This window comes from Coptis chinensis, chromosome 5, assembly GCF_015680905.1.
Source record: "Coptis chinensis isolate HL-2020 chromosome 5, ASM1568090v1, whole genome shotgun sequence".
Taxonomy (NCBI): domain Eukaryota; kingdom Viridiplantae; phylum Streptophyta; class Magnoliopsida; order Ranunculales; family Ranunculaceae; genus Coptis; species Coptis chinensis.
In genome coordinates this window covers 29,738,948-29,752,809 of record NC_141460.1, presented here as the reverse complement: position 1 = coordinate 29,752,809, position 13,862 = coordinate 29,738,948, and the positions used below count along the sequence as shown (strand labels likewise).

General features: G+C 34.3%; 2 long non-coding RNA genes and 1 pseudogene across 3 annotated transcripts; 1 reads left to right on the top strand and 2 right to left on the bottom strand.

Moving 5' to 3' along the window:
* Nucleotides 1–1,003: 1,003 nt before the first annotated feature.
* On the bottom strand, nt 1,004–5,802 carry LOC147497273 (uncharacterized). Of its 2 annotated transcripts, none has more exons than XR_015196830.1 (9): nt 5,687–5,802; nt 5,497–5,541; nt 5,248–5,340; nt 4,206–4,282; nt 3,056–3,246; nt 2,613–2,754; nt 2,361–2,528; nt 1,973–2,113; nt 1,004–1,253 (listed from the first exon to the last, which is right to left on the bottom strand). It is a non-coding gene; the product is annotated as an uncharacterized LOC147497273 (long non-coding RNA). The 2 variants fall into 2 exon arrangements; XR_015196829.1 differs by having other exon boundaries at nt 3,056–3,177.
* A 1,654-nt stretch (nt 5,803–7,456) lies between these two features.
* Nucleotides 7,457–11,770, top strand: LOC147497271 (uncharacterized). Its single transcript, XR_015196822.1, has 5 exons — nt 7,457–7,751; nt 7,928–8,001; nt 8,117–8,150; nt 9,140–9,263; nt 11,597–11,770. It is a non-coding gene; the product is annotated as an uncharacterized LOC147497271 (long non-coding RNA).
* On the bottom strand, nt 10,200–11,147 carry LOC147497272 (U11/U12 small nuclear ribonucleoprotein 35 kDa protein pseudogene; annotated as a pseudogene).
* Nucleotides 11,771–13,862: the final 2,092 nt, after the last annotated feature.

The window sequence follows — 13,862 nt, the reverse complement described above, 5'->3', positions numbered from 1 at the left end:
TATAGTTTAGCACGATCCCATACAATGAGACATGAGTTCTTATGCCCATTATGGTTTGCCGCATAATGACCTTTTTTTTCTGGAATTCTGTACACGTTTCACTGATTGGGTTAAGGTTGATACAATACGCACGACCAATGCTATAGTCCATTCTTTACATGCTATGGTTTGGCCTAGTTAGCGTCTACATCCTCACCTAGTATCCCTATATACCCCGTCTGACCAAATTGCACTAAATAGGTAGGCTAGGGTAGATGAAAATAGGATGAATGCTTGGAAAGTAGTTATCGATATGTAAGACTTAAAGAAGCCTTATTTCACAAGTGAGGAACAAATGGAGGGTAATGCCTAATTACCTCAAATATATATGGTAATATTTATAATTTCTTGTTAAAGTCCGCTTATGTCCCAAGTGATTTTTATTTACAGTTATCCCCATTATGGATAGAACTCATATACACTACACCAAAACAGTTTATTAGTAACAAATGTACATCCGTTATAAAAAATATTAGTAACGGTTATCTTGCGTTGACACAAAAGCGTGACAAATAATAGTAATGGGCGTTAGTAACGCTTAATATCCATTAGAACATTTACTAGGGGTTAAAAAGTGTTACTTAAATTAATTTCAACAATGCATAAAAACCGTTACAATTTATTAGTAACGGTTATTAATTTTGCATATAATTTGTTTGCAACTGATAAAGTGTTGGTAATATTCCCTTTCTAACATTTGAAAACCGTTACTAATTTTCAATTGCTAACAGTTATGTATCCGTTACTAATGAGTTTTCATTGTATAAAAATAATTTGGTTTTTCTAGCCCTTTTATATGGGGCCACCTGCACTGTTGCAGTTACCTACACTTGCACTTTTTTTACTCCACAATGTATGAACTGAATATTTCCATTCATTTATAACTCTAACAATTAAATTATTTCATTCATCCACACAACGAAACAAAATGGAAAACACCAAAAAAGTTCTAAATGCGTGCCCGTGCCAACCAAATAAAATAGTGAACTTTAGTAATCAAATCATTCCATCCATCCGTAGTAAAACGTAATAAAAACAACAACAAAATGCTCTAGACTCATGGGCAAATCAAGTACAACTTATATTTTCACAAAATCTTTACACCCATACACTTGGGTTCCAAAAATTCTAGTCATGAAAGAAAACATTGTATATATTCATATCATACCAAGTGATAACTAGTGAAGAAAAGCAATTTCTAACATAAATCATGCCTGCAAACAAAGTCACATAAATATGTGTTAGCATATTATTTATAAATCACTCATCCAACGAGGTTTACAAAAAATCAAATGAAGTAGCCAATCATTTCTCCTTGGAAAGATAACAAAGTACAATGAAAAAAATAAACGATAGGTATTAAAAAGAATAAGACTTATCACAAAAAATAGTTAACTTGAAGAAGCTAACCAAGCCAAAGATCAAAACTCATATTGTTAACAAAAAATACACAGTTATTAACATTCAAGAAACAAACATTTATTCCTTTACTATCAAATTCTTACAAAGTAACTCCAAACTTCTAAGTAGCTATGCCTAGGACTGATAATGTTTCACTAGTACCAATTACAATGCTATTGAATTCCCAATTACCTAAGTAGGGGGGGATATGCATACTTTTTGACAAACCAGCTAAACTATAAGTTAAGAAAATTGATAGTACAAACCAACGAACTGCAAGTACAATGATTCAAAAAAATTACTTACCACTCTAGCAAAGAGGGCAAGGTAAAGCCCTTAGCGTGCAAGGGGATAAGCTAGTTACAACGACTAACCCAAAAAGTCATTGACAAGGGGATAAGAAATCACAAAGTCACTTATCAAAAACTAGAAGTATTTAGCATGCTTCACATGTTAAAATTTACTAAGATTTAGTCTCTAACAAATGACCAAACCTAACTATTGATAAGGAAGTGAGAGAAGATTCACTTGCCTATGAATTCCTCCATTTAAGCAAGCGCTCCCCCTTTACTTTAATGTTCCTAGCTCATCTCCATGTCGCCCAATGCAAAACCTCAAACTTCTTTAATTGAAATTGAAATTGCCGACTCTAATTCTCTCCCTCTCTCGTCACCTTTAGCATGCAAAGAAACATGAAAGAATGAAAAAGAATATCAATATCTACCCATTTAAAATCAGTTTGGGTACTTGGGTCACACCCAACTCAACCCACATATATAAGAAAGTACAATTACAGTACAATGATGTATCTTGAAAAGAACAACATGTAGGACTTCAAAACAGTATAATTACAATGATGTTTCTGAATTCTAGGAATTATAATTATTGCGAGTAGTATTAAGAAAGTGGGAAAGACTTACCACAGTTCTATTGTCCGCTCTCATTCTGGAACCATCCCATTAATACTTTTCTATTCGGACTCTTGGATAATTTTCATTTGTAAGGCATAGTTTGTCCAAGCCTTGTATTGAATTGCATTGTACTAAACTGCAGGATCACTAACTAAGTCCAATGCCAATGGCAAATCCCTGTTTGGCCACATAATTTCATCATGTAGGTCCAAGACTAGGAGTGACCACAACAAATTCATAATTAATCAATAAGAGAAATACCTTCAGATTTATATGAATCCCTTCTTTCGCTTTGTTTCATTGATTAACTTGAGAAGCAAAAGCAGGAATATAGTGGTCGGCATATGACTCTCCAATAATGTAAGTCATTTTCAGCAAATTGAGGATGCTAAGCTAAAAGTGCCTAACATAATAAACAAAAAAAATTTAATCATCAGTGTAAGCTTTCATACCAATATCTATTGAAAACAATTATTTTCTACCTTCTTTTTCCCCTAATGTTTTTTATGAGACACATAGTTAAAATTCTATACCAACATAATTTCTGAAGGCATGTAACCATTTACTTGCTAGCTACTAGATAAAATATAGAGAAAAAAAAATAGTAAATTAGAAACATTCTCATCTGAAAAGATCAAATACTTGAGATGATAAATTTGGTATCTAGAAACATAGATAGACTTATGGTAGATGGATTAACATACCTGCAAAAAATCATATAGCTCGTTGCTAACTCCTTCGTTATGGCGAAAGTGACGTCACGCTTATCAGAACTGTAGCTAAAGCCGGTTCCAATTGGCTGGTCGACACATATTAAGTTTGATGCCTTACAATACCAAGATAATATATCAACATCATCAGGTTTTCCGTGTTCAAATTGGACATAGTCGTAGACCTTAAAGACGAAGCATAATACAGATAGAAGTAAGTAATGAAAAAAAAAATAAGATAACTTGGTCAAAATTAATAATTTGCATGCCAAAAGGTGAAGCCTAAATTATGGAGGATATCCTGTGTCTTTTTACCACCTAAACTAACAACCAATAACATGAAAGAGATCAAGTTGCTACTTTAAACAAAATCATTCAATACACCCTGGAGTTTAAGACATGTCTCTTGGTTTTCCTTCGTAACCAAAGGACTAAGAGCCACGCAAATGAGAAAAATAGTACCTCTTTTCATTAAATCCTAAATTGTTAAGTTAAAACTAGGCTCATCATAGAAAAGAATTTAATGGCAATTGCTTGGGATACCAAAGATGAGAAAATAAATCAATTGCCTATATGCAATATGATAAATATCAAGGAACAAATAACTAGTAGCACAAACTCATGTTAGATTTTTAATTAATAGCTTACTACTAAGTAGCATTAGTAAACGTGTTTTTGAAATTGAAAAAGAGGGAAGAATAGTATCCCATTCCTTACTTTTGATAGTTAAATAGAGAGTACATGTACAAGCACATTAATAAAAAGCATACAAAAAATAACAAATGAGACAATCAAGGAAAGTACATGATGACGGTACCCTTTTCTTTCCCTTTCTCTGTTCCATGCTATGATATCTTTTTTGAGGAAATAAGATGTAGAAATATGGAGGAAATTATATTAAAGCGCACCGTACCAAGTAATTCAACTCTAGTTATTCAATTACTATATAAAACAAAAGGAATTGAAAGCTACCAAACCACACCTACTAAATGGAATTCAATGAATATAATCTTCTTCCTGTAATTGACAACCCCCCCAACCCAAAAAAAAAACCATAGCATAACTATTACACTCACATGGAGGTGGAGGTGTATCTCCAATGAGAATTTCCTGGGAAAGAACTAAAAGCAAGAGGGAAACATACCCACGACTGTACAAGATGGACAGGAACCCATATATGAATGTATTCTTAAACATCTCCACACAGTCCAAGCCTTAAAACTACAAAAAAGCAACATTAAAAGTCTAATTAACTTTCGCAAATGGTTGTAATTATAAATTTCAAGACACAGCTACATAATTAATCAAAGTTTTTACAACCCCATATCTTCAATTGCATACAAACTAATAAAAACACGGCTAATAACATGACCCAACCCAAGACATAAGAATCCAACCCAGAGTAATTATTTATAATAATCGATAAGTCGATCTACCTAAGGATTAGCTTGTCCAAACTGCACCTCCTTGTTATCCCAAACCAATTATTTTAAGTTAAAAAACATGTCATGTTTTGAGTTAAAAGGTACATACAATTGTCTCCTCTCATCTCTAAAATATGATATATTCAACACTACAATAACAACTCATGTGACCTTTTTCTTTTCGATAACCACAACTCATGTGACATAGTCTCACATTAAGCGTCACGTATATATAGCTACTCTATAATCAAAATAAAATAAAGTGACCTAGGTTTACTTACTGGACTTGAATTAGCCCATCCAAACATGGACTGAAAAAGAACCCACACAAAAACAGCTCATTAAACCAAACTCCAAAAATGAGGTTGCATAACAAAACCACCCCAAAAGCCAACTTTTTATTCACAAACGCAAAAAAAAAAAAAAACAGAGAGAGATAGTAGAGTGATTAAAACCCTCAAAACCTTTATTTTTTACAAAGCCGTGTTTTTTTTTCATTAGATAATTATAGTGTAGCAGGAAGACATGAAAGGCATATCACTACGGTGACATTAAGGTGACGCCTATAAACACTTGTCGTGAACTTACTATCCCACATTCATGATACTGCTCAGAAAACACTATATTAATGTACATATATATATATATATATATATATATATATCAATACATCCCATAACTTCGCAAAAAAAGTAAAATAAGACAATTTCTTTTAATCACACTTGTCATCTAGAGTGTGGTCAATGGTCAGCAAAATAGAACCTGCAAGATCCCATTTTAAATGCACTTCATGTCTACATCTTCTTACCAACCAAAATATTTTTCCGAACAGCCTAGGATCTCATTTGGCCACCGCTGAGATTGAGATTTAGTACAACTGATTAGACACTAAATATGCTAACAAATAATTACTTTAGGCAGTTACCACACTATCCTTTTTCCCCTCCCAAAGAAGAATAAAATAAATTTGAACTTTGGGAACCCTAATTGCATGACCTTATTTAAACATACCTTGACTAAATTTGTGTGTGCTTCACTTCAATCTACCGAGAATCTCTACAATTTGTTCACAAATGATGAGAAAGAGGTTAGAAAATCGCGTGGAGTTCTTATGTCAAAAAAAAAGAATGTCAAAAATTGGGGAAGAAAGAGGGGACAGAGAAAACACAGAAAACAATAAAAGAAAGAGAGCACGACTAACCAAAATCGAAACCCTAGTAGCAACAGCGGTGGTGCAATACCTCGTTTCTATTTTTCTTTTTTCTTTTTTAGGGCATATGTGTGCGAGAACTAAAAAAACTCTTGGCTTAAGTTTTCATTTTTTATTCCAATGTGATTTTTATTTTGATTTTTAACTTTGTCACAGATTACTAAGCATCACTAAATTTCAAATAAATGTTACAAAGGTGGGGTTCTAGGGACATATCTTATCTTAACACGTAAACTAACTCAAAAGAGTTAGGACATTTATAAGTTTTGAATTAGGCTAATTTTTTGTAGATATGATTTGCTAACTATTCTAAACAATGTCACAAATAATTAAAAAAATAAAAAATTTCTAAACTTGCCAAATATAGTATCAAAAATGGTGAAAATGAATGGTCTACAATTAGCCAAATTTTGTAAATTGTTAACTATATTTAGCAAGTTTGGAATTTTTTGATTTTTTTTATTATTTGTGACAATGTTTAGAATAGTTAGGAGATCATATCTACAAAAAATTAGCCTAATCCAAAACTTATAAATGTCCTAACGATTTTGAGTTTGTTTACGTGTTAAGATAAGATATGTCCCTTGAACCCCTCCCATGTTACAAAATAATTTAAGTATTTGGATAGATACTTACTAACGGTTAGAAACATTGCTAACGGATAAAAAGTGTGACAAATTAACTAACAGATTAATATGTGTTACAAATAAGAAAACCCAAATGTTACAAAATCACCCAAATGGTGTGATAGGAGTTGCGTCTGCATTTTAATTCTTTATATATTTGTATCGTTTAACTTTCTCTTATAGGTGCTCCCATTTCCAAGCATGTTTCTATGGTACTCTCTATCCTTTATTTTCATTCCATACTTTGGGGACAAAGCATGATTATGTTTAGGGGTGGCATAGAAATATGCTGTAAATGTTTATGCACATATTAGGTTGTATATTATGTATTATTTATCGTATATAAAAATAGAAAAAACATTAAAATAGTTTATACTATGCAGGATAATGGTATTATTTCCTTTTCCATAATGATATTAGTCTAGAAATCTCAAGTAGCAATAGAATTAAGAGTAGTTCTTAGAAACTTAGGTTAATATATAGGTAATAGTCGTTACATCTTTTCATTGATATCTTGCATGAGCATGTATTAGTGAACTTGGCAGTATTTTTTTGAGACCTAGGTTAGACTACTTAATTTTATATATCCTATGAGATTCTAGCCTAAAAGTCTTATATGAGTGAGTATCTGAGTGATGACACAAAGGAGACATATAATCTGAGTAAAGAAATCACACATCCACTTGCTTGATCACCATACCATATCATAAGCGAGAATTTAGGCCCTCTTTGGATCGATATAGATAAATATTCATACCTATAAGGGCATCTCCAATGGAGAGTGTATTCATACATACATAGGTGCCACTAGGATTTTATGACCCCTCTTACACACTAATAGTTTCCACACCCAAAATGGTATCCAATGCAACAAAGCTTAAGAGTTTGTAAAATTAAAAAACTGAGAAAAAATGATGGTCAAAGTCTGTCGTAAGTGGTTTAACTAAAAAAGAAATAAAATGCACGTCACTTTGAGTAACGTCCGTGGTTTACCTAAAACTAGCCCAACCAATAAATGATGGTCTTTGCCTGTCACAAACATTACAATTTTCAAAAAAAATAAAATAGACGTGACTTTAAGTGACATTCGAACTTCTTTTTAGTTGGGACGCACTACACCAAAAGGGTGATTTTGTAACGCACCCATTTTTCACTTAGTAACAATTTTTTACCGTAACACAGTTCCTAACAGTTAGAAAGCGTAAGTATGGCTTGCTTTCCGTTACTTTATTTTTAGATAATTAGGGGGATTATTTAGTCACGGTGGACTAACAGATGGATTTCGTTAGAAATAAAATAAAAATAATTTATGAAAAATAAAAAAAAAAAAAAAAAAGTCCAAACCACATTAAAAGTTGGAAACCCGCACTCATCTTTCTCACTTTCAGAAGTGGATAGCTAAAACCGGCAGTTCCTCATCTATAATGAAGGTTAGTTTTGTTTCTTCTTCATATTCTGTTACTTCACTTCTTCTTCTTCTTCTTTTTCTTCTTTTTTGGGTTTGGAAAACCTAGTTTTTTTTTTTGTTTTTTTAAAAACATTTCGGGACTTCCTCTTCAATTCTTTTCTTTACCTTTTGTGTTTATCTGGTTTGGTTGGATTTCAGATTTCGGTTTGAGAATGAGTTAGAGTTTCTCAATGGTACGCTCTCAACATTTCGGATTTGGTCAGCTAATTTTGGTAAGGGGTTTGTGAACATTGGGTTTCTAATTAGCTCTTAATATTTTAAATTGTTTGATAAAAATTAGAACTCTGCTCAAAAGTTTTAATTTTTTCTATTATTCAACCTACGCAGATCTTGTTTTGGTATCTTGGTTGGACGAAAAAAGGTATGAAACGGTGGAATTTTGTAATTTCATTGTTGGCTTTACTTTTAATTTTCCTTAAGGAGATATTTCTTGTTGAATTGTATATAGGTCTCTGATCTTTTAATTAGTGTAGATGTGATTGGTGATGCCTCTGAAAATATTTTTGTGTTTGTTGTCGCCCCTTGTATCTGGAAGGGTATGGCTTAACCTCAACCTGAATTTTGGTTGCTTAAATTATGTGTCTATTGGGTTTTTTTTTCTTAATTCATCGTGTAGGATGGAGAAGATGGTTAAAGGGATCAATGGCAGGTTTGTAGTCTTTGCGTATATGTTATTTGTGAGGGCCCTTGGTGTTGAATAAGTAGGCTTTCTTCTGTAACCTATGTACGTTACTGGTGCCTCCTTTAAAGGTTACAAGCCATTATCCTTTACCTTTAGTTAGATATTTTGAATCTGTTGCAAAACTTACGCATGAACTATTTTTTTTTTCATTCTTTTGTGTGAGATTTTGTTTGCTTAAATATTATGTACTAGCTTTTGTTTGTGAAATTGAAGTATGCTTGTACTTGGACATTGCAACTGAACTAGACGATACTTTGTTTATAACCGAAAAGGACTTTAGGTTGTATTATGGAACTGTACTTGGACATTGCAACTGAACTAAACGATAGATTGCTAAGGTTGGAACCTAAAAGGACTTTAGGTTGCATTATAAAACTAATCAGTACACCCTTTGGTTGATTTACTAACTCACAATTTTCACTTTCTAAGCTTTACACATGTGTTATCTTTAAACATGCATTAGGTCTCAAGTCAATAATCTTAAATGTTGTTGGTAATCTATTGAAGTTTTTTTAAAAGAAGGCAGCACTTGGTCACTTTTATTCCTAAACTAGCTTCTTCGTCTATGTTGTGCGAGTACATGTTCTTTATTTTATGTTCTTTTGAGGTTGATAGTTGATATTCATCAGTCAGGAATGCGGAAGTTCTTATTGGTTTATCTGTTGCAGGTGATCAAGATAAGGGATCAACCATGCAGCTTAGACAGTCCTATTTTGTTTGAAAATTATGCACCAAATCATTCCCTTGGAGGACAAAGGTCTGGTGTAGGTCTTAAGCTTGTCATTTGTTAAGGTACGAAGTTTTGGTATATTTTTCTCTTTGTTCAGTATTATAACTCTGGTTTGCAGCAAAGGTACGGTTTTTTCTTTTTATATTTATGTTTTTTTTCTATTAATTCCAGTACTTTGGTGGTCTTTTTTGAAAATGGGCAGATTTTCTGCTTCTAGTTATGCTCGTTTTTTATTTTTTAATTATATTTCTGTCTTCAGATTATGAAATTCGGTATTGAATTTGTGTGATCCCCATTCTTGAATTGTGTTTGGTCTCTAGTCTTTTAACTCAATATAAATTCCATCAACTGTTTGAGTATATCCCACTTTAAGTTTGCATGTTTGGAATGGCGCCTATATTTCTTTCAATTACTTCATTTGATGTTATGCTTGACTATGGTGAATGATGGATTGTGTTGCTAAGAACTGTGTTTCCGGGGGGGAGGGGAGGGGATGTCCTGTTTCATTCTTGTTCTCTTTTGTTTTTGACTTGCAATCTGTGCTAATAATGTCGTAGTGTTTGGAATCAGTTCACGTTTAATCCTTCCAATACCAAAATAGGTCGAACCTGATCCTATTTCAATCATGTTATTGTAATTTTATGAAGTCGATTTTAAATTTAATACTTGTTTCAACTCGCCACGAGAACTTAGTCTTTGCATTGAAAACATCAGTGACAAAGTTAATCCTCTAACTGCCTATGTTCACTTTAGAATTCTTAGTGTGTTACAATGGCATTGGCTTGGTATAGATACATTTTCGATATGATATTTACCAAGTTGTTAACCTATTAGAAAGCTTGTTCAAATGCGTTCAAGGCGGGAGGCTCCTTTAGGTACAATTTTGGGTATTGGTCGTTATAAATATGCATGCTGATTTTAGGTTTTTAGCCTATTTTTTTTTTTTAGAAAAAATATGGCGCATCACATTCAAATCAACCCAAAATATGGCGTTTAAGTACTGCCTAAGCCAAGTGTTCAATTATTTTCTCCTTCCTCCATTCAGTACACTTTTGTTCTATTTTCACAATATCTAAGGTACAGTTGAGAGGACATGAAACAGAAAGGATATAAAAATTTGCACTAGTGTTAATATGTTATGTCCTTGCTTCTCCCTAGCAAGACTTCTTGTACCTAGTCTGAAAGATGATCATTGCTGCTTGATCTTCTTCCTTCATGTCGACTGGAGTGTCTACTATGTTTGTGGCGCTTGTGCAAGTGTGAATGCTCGTCCTTATCCACAGAGCTTCTTGGTCTTCGAGGAGGTGGAGGGTCCTCAAAACGTGTTAGATACCGTCCTTCTGGGGGAGGGGAAATACCAAGCCTTTTCAGATCATCATAAGGAATTGGCCGCAGTGGTGCTCGAAATGGTCTCTCTCGTCCTCCAAAACGAAGCTGGGCTGACTCTTTCTTACCACCAAGGCCACCTCCTAACCTTTGAGGAATCCAGCCCGGCATCAGTTGCTGCCGGTTATAATCCACAATGATTTCAATGTCATCAATGATGGAATGGTGAGTGTCCTGATATGCACGTCGCATCTCTCTTTGAGATTGAAACTCCACAAAAGAATAACCACATGATGCACCAATTACAATATGTCGAACCAAACGCAAGTTCTTCACCTTCCCGTACTTACCCATTGCCTTGTGAAGGGTGTGTTCATTAGTGAGGCGAGAAAGACGACCAAGAAACAAAGTAGAGTAAGGATCACCAATGAGGTTTGCATCTCCAAAGGGGTCATATAGGCCAGCTGAAGAACAGAGAAGAGCTCTATAAACGGCGTTATCATGAGGAAGAATGTCCGTTCCGTCTATGCTTCCTGATTGAATCGGGTGGTACGAATCAGCATAGAACACCGAGTTTGTGTTACCACTACTCATTTCAACCACTCCTATTAATGTTTCTGTGTAAGTCAAGTGGGAGCTTTTTTTTAGCCTATTTTTGCTTGGTAGGAAATCGGATTTGTACCTTCAAAAAAGGAAAATTGTGATAAACAGGTGTCATGAAAACGTAAAGCTTATTTGGACTACCTAGAACGAAATGATTAAACTGTGAGTTTGTCTAGTTTGACAATGTATCGAGTTGGCATCTAATTTAGAATCCAATATGTTCTTTACGTACAGTTTTGGGTATTGGTCGGTTTGTGTATATAGAGGCTGATTTTGGGTTTTTAGGCTACTTTCATTCGATAGAAATTTGTAATCCACATTGTAGTTTTGTTGACAATATACTTTCATATCATTTATACTTTATTTGCTTTTTGAGCCAACTTCCGATTCGTCTGTCAAGTTGAATTGAAAGGTGTTAATTGCGAGTTATTCACTTCACAATCACTCTCAATTTTTGTATTTTCAGATCAGTGGGAACTTCAACAGCTGGCATTGTAGTTGCACAGAGTGCGAGTTACACAGAGCACTTGGTCCATCTCTCCAGCAAAGTTGCAATGATTATCTGTGGATCCCAAATGGCTCAGGTGATGATGTGCGTAGCAGCTCAATTTGCAATACTGATTTCTTTGGAAGTAGGGAGCCATCAATTTGGGGTATCCAATGGATTTATTTTGAAAAAGGAGATGCAGATAATCTATTGGATGCAATGGTTTCATATATGTGTGATGCTTCGGGGATATTGCATCGGTTAGATCCAATAGTATCGGATCACCTACAAGCTCCTCGGAGACAGATTGTCGCTTCTTGCCAAAGCGCAGCAGAGTCAATCCGGATGCGATCGGTTGGGAGAAAATGATTCAGTCCATGGAGCTCGGAAGAACTGGTTTTGTTTCTAGACGGGGAAAGATCTTACAAAGTGTCCATCTAAATCTTCACTGAAAAGATCGAGAGCTAATTTGATTGCCGAAGAACAAGAAATGGGTTTTGGGTGTATTCTATCTAGGAAGGATACCAAGCCATGTCACATTGGCCAAAAGAAGGTCAGGAATAGTGATGTTCAAAAGCCAAGACCGAGGGATGACATAGGTTGATCCAAGATCGAGTTAAGGAGCTCACGAGAGCTTGTCCCAAATGGTGGAAAGGTGTATACTTGTTTTATAGTAGTATATCCTCGTTCTCTGCTTTGTGGTTTTACCGACTTTTCTGCCTTTTGCTTTCAAGTAATTCACATTTTTTCTTACGTGATGAAACAATGTAGCATTGATTCTTTGTTGGATCAAACCATAAAGCACATCTTGTTTCTAAGAAGTGTTACTAACCGAAATGAGAAGTTAAAAGCGGTGTGTATATACAGATGTAAGTTGTTGTAATGCCTAAAGAAGCATTCTTCTTTTTTTCCCACCTAGGTGGAATGTAATTTATTAACTACGTATCAACTCCAAATCTGAAAACAACAATCTCTGCAGGCTATTGACAAAAAAAACTTGGAGTTATTTGAAGATCAGGGCAAGGAAAATGGTGCAAGCTGGGCTGTTGAAATGGGGAGTCAATTGGAAGTTTGTCCAATTGTCGTCAAGGACCTTGAGCACCCAGGGCACATGCTTATAGAGGTCTGTATTATGTGTTGTCTCTTTCAGCCATGAGTGCATTTTTGTAAAGAAAATAATGTCACTGTCAGATAATCAGAAAAGTGACCTTGACGTCGGACGTCATAAGTCATAACCCCTTAAGGTATGTTCATGATTTCTTTGTAGTTTATTGATATTCCAATCCCATCTAGTCAAACTATGTATGAAAGCATAAAAACCGTTTAAACCTAAGTAAGATGGACATTTTATATTCTTGAAATCCCCCCCCCCTAAAAAAAAATCTTCCCCGCTCCGCTCATGCCCCCACTGCAATGCAGTATACTAGTGTATATAGCGTCCTTTTGATTCGAGGATTAGTTCTTTGACTTAACTGGCATTGGCCGAGATGGTTAAATAGCTGGTTCTACGAATCAATATATATTTGGGTAGTTAGGTTTACGACCGAGGTCTGAGGTTTTAATATATGTTATGAAAGTATATTATTTGATTTTCAGGTTATGACGGGATTTATGTCTATGAAATGTTGAAAATACAAAGGAGATTTTGCCGAAATTTTTATGTCTTTCGTCAAGGTGTCTGACAAGGTTATAGGGTTTTGGGGCGTTACATAAACTTTCAATACTATGCTTCTATTGCTACTAGTCTATTACCATACTCTCTTTTCTGAATTTTGTAGTTTAAGTATAAGGAGCTACTACTTAAGAATAAGATATAATGATATAAGTATATATCTATACATATTTGTTTTCTACTGCCCGACTCATTTTTATTTATTTCTATTGGTGTATATGATGAACAGGACTTTTCTGATGATACCATTCCAAAGTCATCCCCTGATGCTTGCAACTATTGAAAGTGGGAGTTTTGTACAAATGACGTGAGAGCTTGAGTTTAGGGACAAGTCCCATTAATTTGGAAAACAATGTATATTTCATTCGTAACAAGTCCTATTTATGAAAAGACGTTTTGGTGATGTTATTTTAATAAAAGATTATGTGATTAGATGTACTTGTGAGATTTCTTGTTTATGTTATGGATGATTGTAGAATACCCAATAAGTGGGGACATCTTTATGCAGGTTAGTAGTGTCCCAAAAAGAGTGATTTTGGAGGAAATTATTTTTTTTACATATGAAATAGTTTT